We start from the raw sequence: 14997 nt of genomic DNA, 5'->3' as shown, positions 1-14997 counted from the left end.
CAGATCACAGCTGCGAGGAGAGGGAGGGATTAATCTCTCTATCTCTTCCATTGTCAGCTGATGCATTTATCGCACTGCACTAGGATATCATTTGAGTACAGTTCAATACTTACTCTGAATTGTTTACTTATAGCCTTGTATGAGTGCGGGTGACACGGCTCTCGCAGACAATCGCAGCATAGTGCGACTTTTCGCTCATCAAGAATCTGGATGAGGAAAAAAAGCTGACCATCTGCTCTCCCTCATTGACTAACATTGTTCCGAGTGCAATGGCAGATTTTCTTGCAGTGCACTCGTGCGAGTCATACGCTCATGTGAGTGGACCCTTAAAGCACATTCTCCCACTTCAGCGGGAGAATAAAAAAAATCGCTGTAGTGGTGCGTTAAGGAACTGAAATGGTTCACCAATGATATTTGTTAATATGTCCCATACATTATTAGGGAATTTAATGCAGACATATAAAGGGGCACATAAATTAAACTTCTCTTTTTGCTTGGACTAATCCATCTGTAGTTATATTTGGCTAAGTTCACACTTCCATTGTTTTGCATCAGTCACAATCCGTCACCTTGAGGAATTATGGTATCCTGCCAAATATTTTGCAGGAATCCGTTTTTTCCCCATAGACTTCTATTAGCAACAGATTGTGACTGATGGCCCTGCGTTGCATCCGCCGCGTGACGGATCAGTCGTTTACTGACTGACCGTCAGTTGGGAGCAACGCTAAATGTAACGTTTTTTGTGTGCGAAGGATCGTTTTTTTTACTGTGAGCATGCGCACAGTAAAAAACTATGATAGACTGTAAATTCCGTTCCAGTTCCAGCGGCCGGAACGATCAGCTGATCGGCCGGCTTTTGTGAACGATGAGCTGATTGCCCGGCGACCGACTTTTGTGAATAATCATTCACAAAAGCCAGCCGCCAGGCGATCAGCTAATCGTTCACAAAAGCCGGCCGCTGGTAAAACAACGGATCGTTTTTTGCAGCATCAGTCACATCAGTTGTGCCACTATCTGCAACGCATCCATTGCATCAGTCACACAACTGATTGTGACTGATTACTGATTGTGACTGATGACTGATTGTGACTGATGCAATACAACGGAAGTATGAACTAGCCTTTGCCAGCTTGTCTTAGGCTGTGTCCGCACTTTCCGTTTCCACCTGCTTTTCAGCTGCATTTTAGGTCCTTTTTGAACTGCAGCGTTTTCATGCCAAAAGGCATGCATTTTGATTTTCTAGCAAAGTCTATGGAAAATGTGAATTTCTTGTCCGCACTTTGCGTTTCCAAATGCTGCATTTAATTTGCATAATTTTGAGCAAAATCCATGCGTTCACAGAAGCAGCATGTCAATTGTTTTTGCCATTTTGGCTGCGTTCTACACCCATTGAAATCAATGAGTTGTAGTAAATCGCTGCTAAAATGTTAAGCAGTGCGCTTGCATTGCATTATTATTGCGATCCACATGTTTTTATTTAACATAACAAAGGCAGGTCTTTCGGTCTCTCTCCCTCTCTCTGTCGGTCGGTCTATCGGTCGGTCTCTCTCTCTCTCTCTATGTCTCCATCTCTCTCTCTGTCCATGTCGGTCTCTCCCTCCAACCCCCTCTCTAATACTCACCGATCCAAGATCACCGGCGCTGCGCTGCACGGTGTTCACACTGTGGCGGCTTCTTCTCTTTTGAAAATGCCAGCCGCTCATTAATCCATCACGTATTCCCTGCTTCCCCCACCCACCAGCGCCTATGATTGGTTGCAGTCTGACATGCCCCCACGCTGAGTGACAGCTGTCTCACTGCAACCAATCACAGCCGCCAGTGGGCGTGTCTATATCGAGCTGTAAAATAAATAAATAAATAAATGAAAAAAAAACAACGTTCAGTCCCCCCCATTTGGATACCAGCCAGGGTAAAGCCACACGGCTGAAGGCTGGTATTCTCAGGATGGGGAGCTCCACGTTATGGGGAGCTCCCCAGCCTAACAATATCAGCCAGCAGCCGCACGAAATTGCAACATCCATTAGATGCGACAGTCCCGGGACTTTACCGGCTCATCCCAAATTGCCCTGGTGCGGTGGCAAACGAGGTAATAAGGAGTTAATGGCAGCAGCCCATTGCTGCCACTAAGTCCTAGGTTAATCATGGCAGGCATCTCCCCGAGATACCTTCCATGATGAACCTGTAAGTTAAAGTAAATAAACACACACATCCAAAAAATCCTTTATTTGTAATGAAAGACAAAAAAAACACCCTCTTTCACCACTTTATTAATCCCTCAAAAACACCTCCAGGTCCGACGTAATCCACACAAGGTCCCACGACGCTTCCAGCTCTGCTACATCGGAAGCTGACAGGAGCGGCAGTAGAACACCGCCGCTCCTGTGAGCTCCATGCAGCAACTAAAGTGAGTCGCGCGATCAGCTGTGCTGTCACTGAGGTTACTCGCGGCCACCGCTCTCCAGTGGAGGACTGCAGCTGTGGCCGCAAGTAACCTGAGTGAAAGCACAGCTGATCACGTGGCTCACTGCAGTCACTCAGGGGATTTGCGAACACAGGTGAGTCCTTCCCGTGTGACCGCAAATCAAGCCGCGGCACACGCACAGAGCCACGCGATCACAATGAAGTCGTTTAAAGTTCATTCGAGTTCATTCTGATCGCGCGGCACTGTCCCGCAGCCAGCCATGACGGTGACAGCGCGGTCCCACTTGGCTCTGCTGCAAGTCTATGGGGATGCTGCAGAGCCGAGTGGGTGCGTACTGAGAAAAATGTGCGTTCTGGATGCTTTTCCCACTCTGTCTGTGGCAGAGAAAGCATCCAGAATGCATGAATTCTCTCCAGGAATGTCCGCACTTTGCGTTCTGCCGAATGCGTCTCAGAACACAGCTTTTTCAGCTGCGTTCTGAGACCCACACGCAGTGATTTACACGCTGCAGAATTGAACTGCAAAGTGCGGACATAGCCTAACACTGGATTCTTCACTTAGGCTACTTTCACACATCAGTTTTTTCCATCAGGCACAATCTGGAAAAAAACGGATAAAACGGATCCGGTGCTGGATCCGTTTTATCCCCATTGATTTGTATTAGCACCGGATTGTGCCTGATTGCCTTGCGCTGCATCCGGATTTTGCCGAATCCATCGTAATTGGGTAATGCGGCTGCCGGATGGAACGTCTCTTGTAACGTTTTTTGTCTCTTACAAAAAAACGCATCTCGCCGGATCCGTCGCAATACAGCGTGATTTACAATGGAAGCCTATGGACACTGGATCTGGTGTAATGCGGCAAAAAATGGATGCGGCCGCCAGATCCATTTTTTTAAACTGAGCATGCTCCAATTTATTGTAAAAAAAAATGGATCCAGCAAAAAAAACAAAAAAAAAAAACGGATGCGAAAACGGATGCGCCGTTTTTTTTTCCAATAAATTAGAGTATGCCCAGTTTCCAAAGCCGGATCCGGCATCCATAGGCTTCCCTTGTAAATCACACCGTATCGCCCCGGATCCGGTGCGATGTGTTTTTTTGTCAGAGACAACAAACGTTACAAGGGGCATTCCATCCGGCCACCGCATGAGCCAATTACGACGGATCCGGCAAAAGCCGGATGCAACGCAAGGCCATCAGGCACAATCCAGCGCTAATACAAATCAATGGGGAAAAATCGGATCCAGCGCCGGATCCGTTTTATCCGTTTTTTTTCCGGATTGTGCGTGATGGAAAAAACTGATGTGTGAAAGCAGCCTTAGGCTAGTTTCACACTTGCGATAAATGGCATCCGTTGCATTGCGTTGTGTGACAAATGCAACAAATGCGTTGCATATAGTGGCACAACGGATGCAACGGATCGTACAAAACAACGGAATCTGCATTTTTTTTTATTCTTTACAGTTTTACCGGCGGCAGACTATTGTGAATGATCAGCTGATCGCTCACAGCAGCCGGCCGCCGAGAATGTGTGAGGGGGCGGAGTGCGGGGTGGGTGGAGCCGAGCGGGGCCATGGCGCTGAGGACGTCATTGCCAGGGACTGCATGGCTGGGGACAGGTGAGTGTGTGCCTGTGTGTCTGTGTGTACATGCGAAGTGGAGTGCGGGAGGGGGGTTACGTGTGCAGGGAGCCAGAGAGAGCATGCGCAGCAAAATCCTAAGGATTCCGCTGCTCAAAAAACGTTACATGCTGCGTTCCTTCCGCCCGGCGGAAGCAATGCAGCGTCGGCCAGCAGAAGCAACGCAGTTCCATCAGCCGCAATCCGTCGTCCATACAAGTCTATGGGAAGCAACAGAATCTGTTAACGGATTCCGCTGTTTTCCAAAATGGCGGATTGAGACTGAAGGAAAAAAACGCAAGTGTGAAAGTAGCCTTATTACATAACTACTTCCAGTGCCCATACTTTAGTATTAAGCAGCACAGCATTAGATGGCCGACTGAGAGCTTGCTACAATGTATCCAGTGTGTACTTTAGGCTGGTAAACATTTTACCTACATTGTTACATGGTTGAAAACTAATAGGGCAGAGATTTGTGCAAATCATGTATTTTATCTCATTTACAAATGCAAACTCTAAGCTGTAAAAGGCACTAGATCTGTTTCTGTGACATCAGGATGGGGACATTCTTATGTTCAAGCAGGAAATGGTTGGAAATGTGTTTGTCGGTGATTGAGCAACATACATACTATTTATACAGACTCGGTACTGTGAATACTATACTGTCAGAGGTCATATGCAGTCATACAGTTAGGTCCAGAAATATTTGGACAGTGACACAATTTTCGCGAGTTGGGCTCTGCATGCCACCACATTGGATTTGAAATGAAATCTCTACAACAGAATTCAAGTGCAGATTGTAACGTTTAATTTGAAGGTTTGAACAAAAATATCTGATAGAAATTGTAGGAATTGTACACATTTCTTTACAAACACTCCACATTTTAGGAGGTCAAAAGTAATTGGACAAATAAACCAAACCCAAACAAAATATTTTTATTTTCAATATTTTGTTGCGAATCCTTTGGAGGCAATCACTGCCTTAAGTCTGGAACTCATGGACATCACCAAACGCTGGGTTTCCTCCTTCTTAATGCTTTGCCAGGCCTTTACAGCCGCAGCCTTCAGGTCTTGCCTGTTTGTGGGTCTTTCCGTCTTAAGTCTGGATTTGAGCAAGTGAAATGCATGCTCAATTGGGTTAAGATCTGGTGATTGACTTGGCCATTGCAGAATGTTCCACTTTTTTGCACTCATGAACTCCTGGGTAGCTTTGGCTGTACGCTTGGGGTCATTGTCCATCTGTACTATTAAGCGCCGTCCGATCAACTTTGCGGCATTTGGCTGAATCTGGGCTGAAAGTATATCCCGGTACACTTCAGAATTCATCCGGCTACTCTTGTCTGCTGTTATGTCATCAATAAACACAAGTGACCCAGTGCCATTGAAAGCCATGCATGCCCATGCCATCACGTTGCCTCCACCATGTTTTACAGAGGATGTGGTGTGCCTTGGATCATGTGCCGTTCCCTTTCTTCTCCAAACTTTTTTCTTCCCATCATTCTGGTACAGGTTGATCTTTGTCTCATCTGTCCATAGAATACTTTTCCAGAACTGAGCTGGCTTCATGAGGTGTTTTTCAGCAAATTTAACTCTGGCCTGTCTATTTTTGGAATTGATGAATGGTTTGCATCTAGATGTGAACCCTTTGTATTTACTTTCATGGAGTCTTCTCTTTACTGTTGACTTAGAGACAGATACACCTACTTCACTGAGAGTGTTCTGGACTTCAGTTGATGTTGTGAACGGGTTCTTCTTCACCAAAGATAGTATGCGGCGATCATCCACCACTGTTGTCATCCGTGGACGCCCAGGCCTTTTTGAGTTCCCAAGCTCACCAGTCAATTCCTTTTTTCTCAGAATGTACCCGACTGTTGATTTTGCTACTCCAAGCATGTCTGCTATCTCTCTGATGGATTTTTTCTTTTTTTTCAGCCTCAGGATGTTCTGCTTCACCTCAATTGAGAGTTCCTTAGACCGCATGTTGTCTGGTCACAGCAACAGCTTCCAAATCCAAAACCACACACCTGTAATCAACCCCAGACCTTTTAACTACTTCATTGATTACAGGTTAATGAGGGAGACTCCTTCAGAGTTAATTGCAGCCCTTAGAGTTCCTTGTCCAATTACTTTTGGTCCCTTGAAAAAGAGGAGGCTATGCATTACAGAGCTATGATTCCTAAACCCTTTCTCCGATTTGGATGTGAAAACTCTCATATTGCAGCTGGGAGTGTGCACTTTCAGCCCATATTATATATATAATTGTATTTCTGAACATGTTTTTGTAAACAGCTAAAATAACAAAACTTGTGTCACTGTCCAAATATTTCTGGACCTAACTGTACATGTCTATGGCTATGACAGTCTGCGATCTTTTAGTTTATAGCTGTAGTTTAGTATTGTTTGGTGCACGTGTTTTAGTACTACTGTTTGGCTCATTCAAGTGTTATCCATGGTTTTCACAGATGGCACTCATACCTGTGATACTCTTTGGGGCCATTAACATGACAGTGATTTTTCGGGGACCAAGCGATCTATGTAAAATCGTGACATGTGTCCAATTTTCTTCCAAAGTTCGATTCGAAATCGGCGATACAGGTGTTTGGGTCTGTGAAAAAAAAATCAGACTGCACTTGGACAAAAACTGAGTTTGGTGCAATATTCATAACGGCCTGTCAGAAAGAACAAAACGGAGAAACTTTTTTTTTTTTTGTCTCCATGTATGCGAAAAACTGATGCCACTCGGACCAAAGTCTGATTAAAAAAAAAAATCAATATGTTTTCCTCGAACATGGAAAATACTGACATCTGAATGAGGCCTTAGGGTATAATATAAGCTACCATAGGATAAAAGACAAGAAAAAAATCCAAAACACTAAGGAATCCTTTAGAGAGTATTATATGAAATACCATATAATTTGACATTATGAATTTTACAGGCAGTGGCGTAATTACCATCCTATGGGCCCTGGAACAAAATTTGGACCTGGGCCCCCACCAGAATGTTGATCAGATGGACAATGATACTGTAATAATATCCTCCATTATGGCCCCTATAGTGTAATAATATTCCCATCCTGTAATATCTCCCTTCCTGGCCCCTTTCTTTTATAATACCCCCCTTCCTGAGCCCTATACTGTAATAATGTCATTCACCTTGGCCCCTATCCAGAAATAATGTCCTCTATTATGGCCCCTATAGTGTAATAATGCACCCCCTTCCTGGTCCCTTTCTTTTATACTCACCCCCCCCCTTCCTGAAACTTATTCTGTAATAATGTCCTTCATCCTAGCCTCCATCCTGTAATGATGCCTTCTATCCTCTAATAATGTCCCCCATGCTCTAATATTGTTACCTGTCCTGGACACAGATTCTGTAATAGGGATCATTGTTCTATAATAATGTTCCCCAACCCGACCCCATGTTTTTTTTTAGTATTCAATGGAGAAAAAACAAAACATCTGGAAAACACTAGTAAAAAAGAGAACTCCAAAATTATGGAAGAATGCTCAGAAAACAACTAAATACAAAGAATGATGCTTTGGGACAAAAAAACCAACTTGTCTTCAGACATCTTCGTCAGTTTTACTCAAGTTTCGAAGTCATCCAGTCCCCTTTGGAGTGATTGTATGAATGCGAGAAATTGTTTGTACATTATTTGTGCCATTTTACAAAAGGTGTGACGTTTTGCGCTAACAGTTACATAAAAGTTAAACATGATTTTTTACTTCTTTCAAAAATTCATAAATTTCTTTTGAAGAATTTGTTGCAAAATACAACAAATAAAACAAGAGAAAAAAAATCTTAAAAAATGTAAACAACTGAAACCAAGTGGACTCCATTATAGTAATGGGGTCTATTTGAAGCTATTTTTGCTTTTTATGTAACAAATCAATTTTTTTTCTGGAGTTCCATTTTTGTGTCCCTATAATGCAGGGGTGGGAACCTTTTCGGCGCCGCCAGGGCAGATTCCCAAGGACCACAGTGTTTGGACAGCAGTCACGTCTTCTTACTACCACTTTACTAAGAGTTAAGGCAGCGTTACACTCTACAATGTATCGTGCGATCACATGAGCGATCTCACCCGCCCCCGTCGCTTGTGCGTCACGGGCAATTAGTTGCCCGTGGTGCACAATGTCGTTAACCCCGTCACACGTACTTACCTCCCTAACAACCTCGCTGTGGGCGGCGAACATCCTCTTCCTGAAGGGGGTGGGACGTTCGGTGTCACAGCGACATCACAAAGCGGCTGCCCAATAGAAGCAAAGGGGTGGAGATGAGCGGCTGCAACACCCCGCCCACCTCCTTCCTTCCTCATTGCCGGCAGGACGCAGGTAAGCTGTGTTCGTCGTTCCCGGGGTGTCACACGTAGCGATGTGTGCTGCCTCAGGAACGACGAACAACCGGCGTGCAGAAGGAGGAACGACATTATGAAAATGAACGACGTGTCAACGAGCAACGATAAGGTGAGTATTTTTGCTCGTTAACAGTCGTTCGGAGGTGTCACACGCTGCAACATCTCTAACAATGCCGGATGTCCATCAAAAATTCCGTGACCCCGACGACATATCGTTAGATATATCATAGCGTGTGGTGGGGCCTTTAGAGTGCTCTCATTTGGAATATGCAGTGCAGTTCTCATCATCACTACATAGAAAGGATTCCCTGGACCTAGCAAATGTACATAAATGGACCATGCAGTTTATTCAAGTATGAACAAAAGTATGTTCAAAAGCTGTTCAATTTAAAATCTTTTCAAAAGACAAAAGGGTACTCCCTCTGCCTCAAGAAAGAAAGTACTCATTGTAAAGAAAACTTGTCTCTAGAGATGAGTGGACCCATGGAAAACTTGCTTCAGCGGATTCATCCTGAATTTAGATAAAGTTCAGTTTGGGACCAGAACTTGACCTGAACCCCAATGGAAGTCACTATGTGGGCAGTTTTGCTCTCCGCCCACATGCAGCTAGTCATAAACAGATCACTTTCGGGGCAGGGTTTTTCAATGTATTTTTTTTGTATGTCCACACTACATGTGATCATGCTGTTGTTACCCCCAGTGTGACCTGTTCAAACACTGCAAGCGGCTCACACTGGGCTGAGCACTGAACATACCCGAGCTAAGCAATGTTCACTTGAGTGGTTAGCATACGTAAAGTCCCCAAACTCCAAATCTGAACTCTGTTTTCTTTGTAAAGTCTTTTTGGTCTAAACAGCGAACCTCGGGTTTGCTCATCTCTACTATCTCCTCTGGAGATTCAACCTATTAATCTGTGGAATAGTCTACCTCAGGAGTTAGTCATAATGGGAACTGTTGATGGTTAAAATAAAGGCTTAATGTTTTGTTTATTTTTTCTTAAGGACCAATCCACTTTGTACGTTAATGACCAAGCCTCATTTTTCAAATCCGACCAGTGTGACTTTATAAGATAACTCTGGAACGCTTCAATATATCCAAGCGATTCTGAGATTGTTTTTTAGATTCATGTTACTGGTAAGTCTTGCTTAATATTTTTTTATTTAGGTTTATCAAAATATCAAAAATTTGTCAAAAAATGTGAACATTACACACTTTTCAAACTTTATTTTTTATGACCTTAAGCCTGATAGTTATACCACTGAAATAGTTCATAAATATTTCCCATATGTCTACTTTACATCAGCAATATTTCTCCTTTTTCCAAGAAAATTTACAAAATCATTTTTTAGGCCGCATATCACAATTCAAGTGACTTTGAGTGGAGTATATGACAGAAAATACCCAAAAGTGGCACCATTTTAAAAAAACTGCACCCCTCAAAGACCTTAAAATCACATTTAAGAAGTTTATTAACCCTTTGGATGCTTCACAGGAACTAAAGCAATGTGGAAGCAAATAATGAAATTTTACTTTTACGCCACAAAAATATTGCTTTACTCACCAATTTTTCCAGTTCACAGGGATAACAGAAGAAAATGGGCCATACAATTTATGTAATTTCTCATGAGTACATTGATACCCCATGTTTGGGTAAGGCTCAGAAGGGAAGGAAAATTGTCTCTTGTCAAAGAATTTGACTTTTGGAGCGCAAAATTGGCTGGAATAGATAGCGGACACCATGTCGCTTTTGCAGAGCCCCCAATGTGCCTAAAAAGTGGATATCTCCCACTAGTGACTCCATTTTGGAAACTACACCCCTCAAGGAATTTATCTACATGTGTGGTGAGCACTTTGAACCTCCATGTGCTTCACAGAATTGCATAATGTTGAGCCCTGAAAATTAAAAATCACATTCTTCCTACAAAAATGTTGTTCTAGCCCCACATTTTTAAAGTTCACAAGTATAACAGGAGAATATGGATCAAAAAAAATATTATTCAGTTTCTCCTGAGTACGCTGATACCCCATATGTGGTGGAAAACTACTGTTTGGGAGTATGGCATGGATTGTAAGAGAAGAAACACCATTTCCCTTTAGGAGTGCAAAATTGACTGGAATAGATAGCGGACACCATGTTGCGTTTGCAGAACTCCTCATATGCTTATACATTGCAAACTTTTCACAAGTAACCCTGTACCGCCCCCCCGGGCATCCGGATCCGTGGCGGCTCAAGGGGTCTCCGGACCCAGGGGTCGCGCGGCCACGCGATTAAAAGAAGGGGGGATATGTACAGGTTTTTTTTGAAAAGTTCGTGATGCCACTCACGGTGCGTGGTAATGTGAGGGACCACCGCTGCCATTAGGGAGCCCGGTGACAATGGTGTGGAAGCCTGATGTTTAAACCCTCCGTGGGTAGGGGGTTTGTCTCCCGGGGGCCCGTTGATGGTTGGGATGGTAGTTGGGTGCCGTGGGGAATAGGAACAGGGATCTTCCAATGTACTCACTCAGTCCCAGAATAATTACACCAACAGCTTGTAAACCAGAATTCTGAGCACCACTGCAGCCTGTGGGGAGCACGCCTGGATCTGTGCCATTGGTGGTGCTGTTAGCCTGTGGCCCTGTCCTTGGTTCCTTTTTCTCTGTTGGACCAGTGGGTATAAAACTCTTCGGGTCCCGCTCACCCGTATGGCTAACGGAGTGAGCTTGATCTCAGGGTTCACACGTAGGATTTCTTTGGACTGTAGTGGGAAAGTCCTATCCCATAGGTGCACTAGTACCCCGGTTTTGGAGCGGGTTGGGGATGACACTTGAAGTCTTCACCCCTGACGGGTAAATTACCAGAACGCGTGAAGCTACTTTCCGGCCTGGGGTCCACGTACCCCGTCGTGCCCTGACCCTTTCCCAGTGATAGCTCAAGGCCGCTGGCTGCCCTCCTCGGCAGTCCGTGCCCCTTGACACTGTCCCCTGCGACCGGGTTTCAGCTCCTATCAGGCCCAGACCAACGTCTGCCACCTAGTATACAGGAGCTCTCCACTGTGGCTTCTCCTCACGAGAGCCACCTCACCTCCTCTCTCCACTCTACTCTCGACTCAACTCAACTGTCACTGTCCTCACTTTCTCCTCACCAACCCCCCATGTGGGCGGCCCTATTCCCTTCAGGCCCCCCAATGGTGTGTCTGGTAGGTAAAAGTAGAAAGTGTTCCTAGGATTTTGATTGGCTAAGCTGTTAGCAACACCAAAGGACCAGGATCCATAACCAAGGAGGGTGGATACTGTGCAGAAAGGCAGATTGCATAATACCCTGTGACGACCTGATAGGCCAGGGTGTCACAACCCCATTTTGGAAACTGCATCCCTCAAGAAATTTATCTAAAAGTTGTTGTAAGCACCTTGAACCCATAGGTGCTTGAATGAATTTGATAACATTGAGCCATATAAATGAAAGATTACATTTATTTCCACAAAAATGTTGTTTTAGCCACAATTTTTTTCATTTTCACAATGGTAGCGAGACAAAGGACAACACAATATGTGGAACATTTTTTCCTGAGTACACCAATACCTCATATGTGATGGAAAACTACTTTTTGGGCACATAATAGGGCTCAGAAAGTAGCCTCATTTGACTGTTGGAGTGCAAAATTGGCTGGAATAAATAGCAGACACCATGTTGCTTTTGCAGACACCTGATGTGCCTAAACAGTATAAACCCCTGACAAGTGACCCTATTTTGGAAACTGCACATCTTTCTGAATTTATCTAGAGGTGTCGTGAGCATCTTTAACTCATAGGTGTTTCACAGAATCTTAAAACATTGAACCGTGAACATTAAAAATGAAGGGGTTTTTTCCCCAAAAAAAGTTACTTTAGCCTCACATTTTTCATTTTCATAAGGTGAATAAAAGAAAATGGACCACATATTTTGTTGTGCAATTTCTCTTGAACACAGAGGTACCCCATATGGGGTCAGAAACCGTTTTTTGGGCACCCAGTTGGGCTATTTGATTTTTGGAGGGCAAAATTGCCTGGAATAAATAGAAAGATGCTATAATTGCATTTGGAGAGCCGCCAAGGTATCAAAAGAGCAGAAACCCCCCAAAGTGACATCATTTTGCAAACTACACCTCTCAAGAAATTTATGTAAGGGTGTGGTGAGGATCTTGAAGCCATTGGTGCATCATAGAATTTTATAATATTGGACTTTGAAAATGAAATATTCCTTTTTTATTTTTTCAAGACAAATACTAATAAAGGCCCAATTTCTTTTCACAAGAGTAACAGGAGAAAATGGCCACGAAATTTGTTACACAATCTATCCTGAGTATGGCAATATAACATACTGTATTTGGTTGGAAACTACTTTTCATGCACAGTGCAAAGCTCAGAAGGGAATGAGCACCATATCGGAGTGCAGATTTGGCTGTTATGGTTTGTGTGTCCATGTAACATTGGCTGAGCCCCTGAGGTGTCGGGACAGCAGAATCCCCCAAAAGTGACCTCATTTTACAAACTGCACCTCTTAATTAATTCATCTAATGGTGCAGTGAGTATATTAACACCACGTATGTTTCACAAAATGTTATACCACTGGGCTTTAAGAAAAAATAGTTACATTTTTACCACTAAAATGTTGTTTTAGCCCCAGATTTAACATTTTCACAAAGGGAAATAATTATGCAGTCATTTTTATCTGTCACACAAATTCTCATGACAATACCACCACATGTGAGTGTGTAGGACAATTTGACCACATGGCAAGATTCGAGAGGGAAGGAGCGCTATTTGATTTTTGGAGCTCAGAGTTTCCTAGAATAATTTACAGAGCCCCAAAGTGTACCGCCCTGAGAGGGGCTCGGCCGCTCCGCTGCTCGGGCCAAGTCGCTCGAGGTCTGGGCTCGGGTTGTCGGTGGCACGAGCACCTCCAGACCGGGGGCCACGTCGCTCTGTTAAGGGGAGGCAGTGGGGTGGTGGTGGTGTGGGACAAGGCGCGCAGCCGGGGGGGGCTTGTGTCCCTTGTGAGGCTGATGGTGGCCCCTTTCCCTTGCACCTCTTGTTTGACTGTTGGCTCCCCTGCCTGGACAGTAGTAGCCCGCTCCCCGGCGTTGAGCTGCCGGAGGAGCCCTCGGTTGCCCGCAGACGCTGGCCCATCGGATGTTTGGCCCTTGGCGGTGGCTCTCACCCGGTATCGGTGGGCTTCTTTCGGGACTTTGGGTGAGAATGAACCCGTGAGGTCCAGACTGCAATCAGTTAATTCGCCTATACTCAGTGGCTTCTAAGCTAGGACGGGGTCTGAGTACCAGGTTTCTGGTGCTCCGGTAAACGGTTGACTCCCCGGTTCAGGGCTGGCGGGCTCCAACCCTGGCCTGGTCCTTCTGGTTCCGCCGGATGCTGTACCGGTACTCCTGCAGGCGGCCACCACCTGCCTGCCTGACGTTACGGGGATCCCAGGCTCCAACCCGGGTCCCTGACAGCTCTGCTCCTCCACACCTCCTGTCAACTCTCTGACTAGTACTCGACTCCTTGTATTTCCTGCCTCAGGACAGTAGTCTCCTCGGTGGGCGTGCCTTTCCGCCTGACTCCACCCACCTGGTGTGCCCTACTGGCCCTGAGGAAGGCATCAGGTCTCCCTTTTGGGTGACTGATGTGTCCTCATAAGGGATGGGGGTGTGTGTGTAATGTGGTAGGTGTTGTTACCTGTGATCCCTGAGGTCTAGGGTGTCACATTCCCCCTTGGTTTAATGCAGACCGTCCGCGGGCTGCCCGACCAACTTCGGGTTTTTTTTATTTTTCTTTTAACTGTAAAAACGGTAAAACGGGAAACATTTACATTTATAATAACATTTGTACAATTTATGATTTCTGCAGGTCTTCCCATAACGGGAGGCATTTTACTTTAACGTTGCATAACTTTATTACGGAACGGGTTCATGTCCTTCTGCCTTTCCCACCCAAACAACCTAGCCTTGATGCTGCCCCTAAGAAATGGGCAGCACCCCTTTTCCCCAGTCCGGAAACAGGAACATGGCCAGATCACCCAGGCGGGAATGGTTACAGTGCGGTGCACCCGGCAGTTGCTCAAGGGCTCCCCGGAGGATGGTCACCGGTCCCAGTGGTGACCGGACCCCAGCCTGCTCTGCTGCAGGTCCTACCTCCAATCTGCCTCTCCGGAGGCTAACGGAACAGGAAGGTATGTTAAGGGGGCAGATAGGGCAATATTTACAAGCCCAAAAGTTTTTGGGTGGCCAGCAAGTCCAAGGCCTTGTCCATGAGCAGTCACTCACGCAACAGGGTTGTCAACGGGGGTCAAACACAAGTCCCAATGGGGACAGGTACTTTTGTAGCAACGGCTACCACCTTTATTCTGCAGCAGGGAACTCTTCTTCCACCTGCACTTCGGGGCTGTACGGTGGGGGAGGGGGCTGTCTGCCGCTCCGGACATCCAGGGCAAACCAGCCCCTCTCCCCTCGGTGCCGGGTGTAGTGCGCCAGATCGCCGGGCAGGAGGTCACGGTCTGGGTGCCCGAACAGGAGATGGGCATTCACATCTCGCCGGGAAAAGAAAACTTCTCCATCCAATTCGGGGTCGTACAGGAATCCCCAGCC

The 14997-nt window shown here is 45.4% G+C and overlaps 2 protein-coding genes across 4 annotated transcripts in view; one reads left to right on the top strand and one right to left on the bottom strand.

Moving 5' to 3' along the window:
- The window catches only part of HYKK (hydroxylysine kinase), a 68905-nt gene that overhangs the window by 2792 nt on the left and 51116 nt on the right, over nucleotides 1-14997 (top strand). For 2 of the 3 annotated variants that reach the window (XM_075345659.1, XM_075345660.1), the window contains exon 2: nucleotides 9398-9530. The exons of the other annotated variant lie outside the window; for it this stretch is intronic. The gene's annotated coding sequence lies outside the window, so the exon portion shown is untranslated. The remainder of the gene's footprint in view (nucleotides 1-9397; nucleotides 9531-14997) is intronic. 3 annotated transcript variants of the gene reach the window in all.
- Nucleotides 1-14997, bottom strand: part of LOC142303856 (long-chain fatty acid transport protein 2-like) — a 156580-nt gene that overhangs the window by 98995 nt on the left and 42588 nt on the right. The gene's annotated exons all lie outside the window — the stretch shown is intronic.

Source organism: Anomaloglossus baeobatrachus, chromosome 4 (assembly GCF_048569485.1).
Source record: "Anomaloglossus baeobatrachus isolate aAnoBae1 chromosome 4, aAnoBae1.hap1, whole genome shotgun sequence".
Taxonomy (NCBI): domain Eukaryota; kingdom Metazoa; phylum Chordata; class Amphibia; order Anura; family Aromobatidae; genus Anomaloglossus; species Anomaloglossus baeobatrachus.
This window is presented reverse-complemented; position numbering and strand designations above follow the sequence as displayed.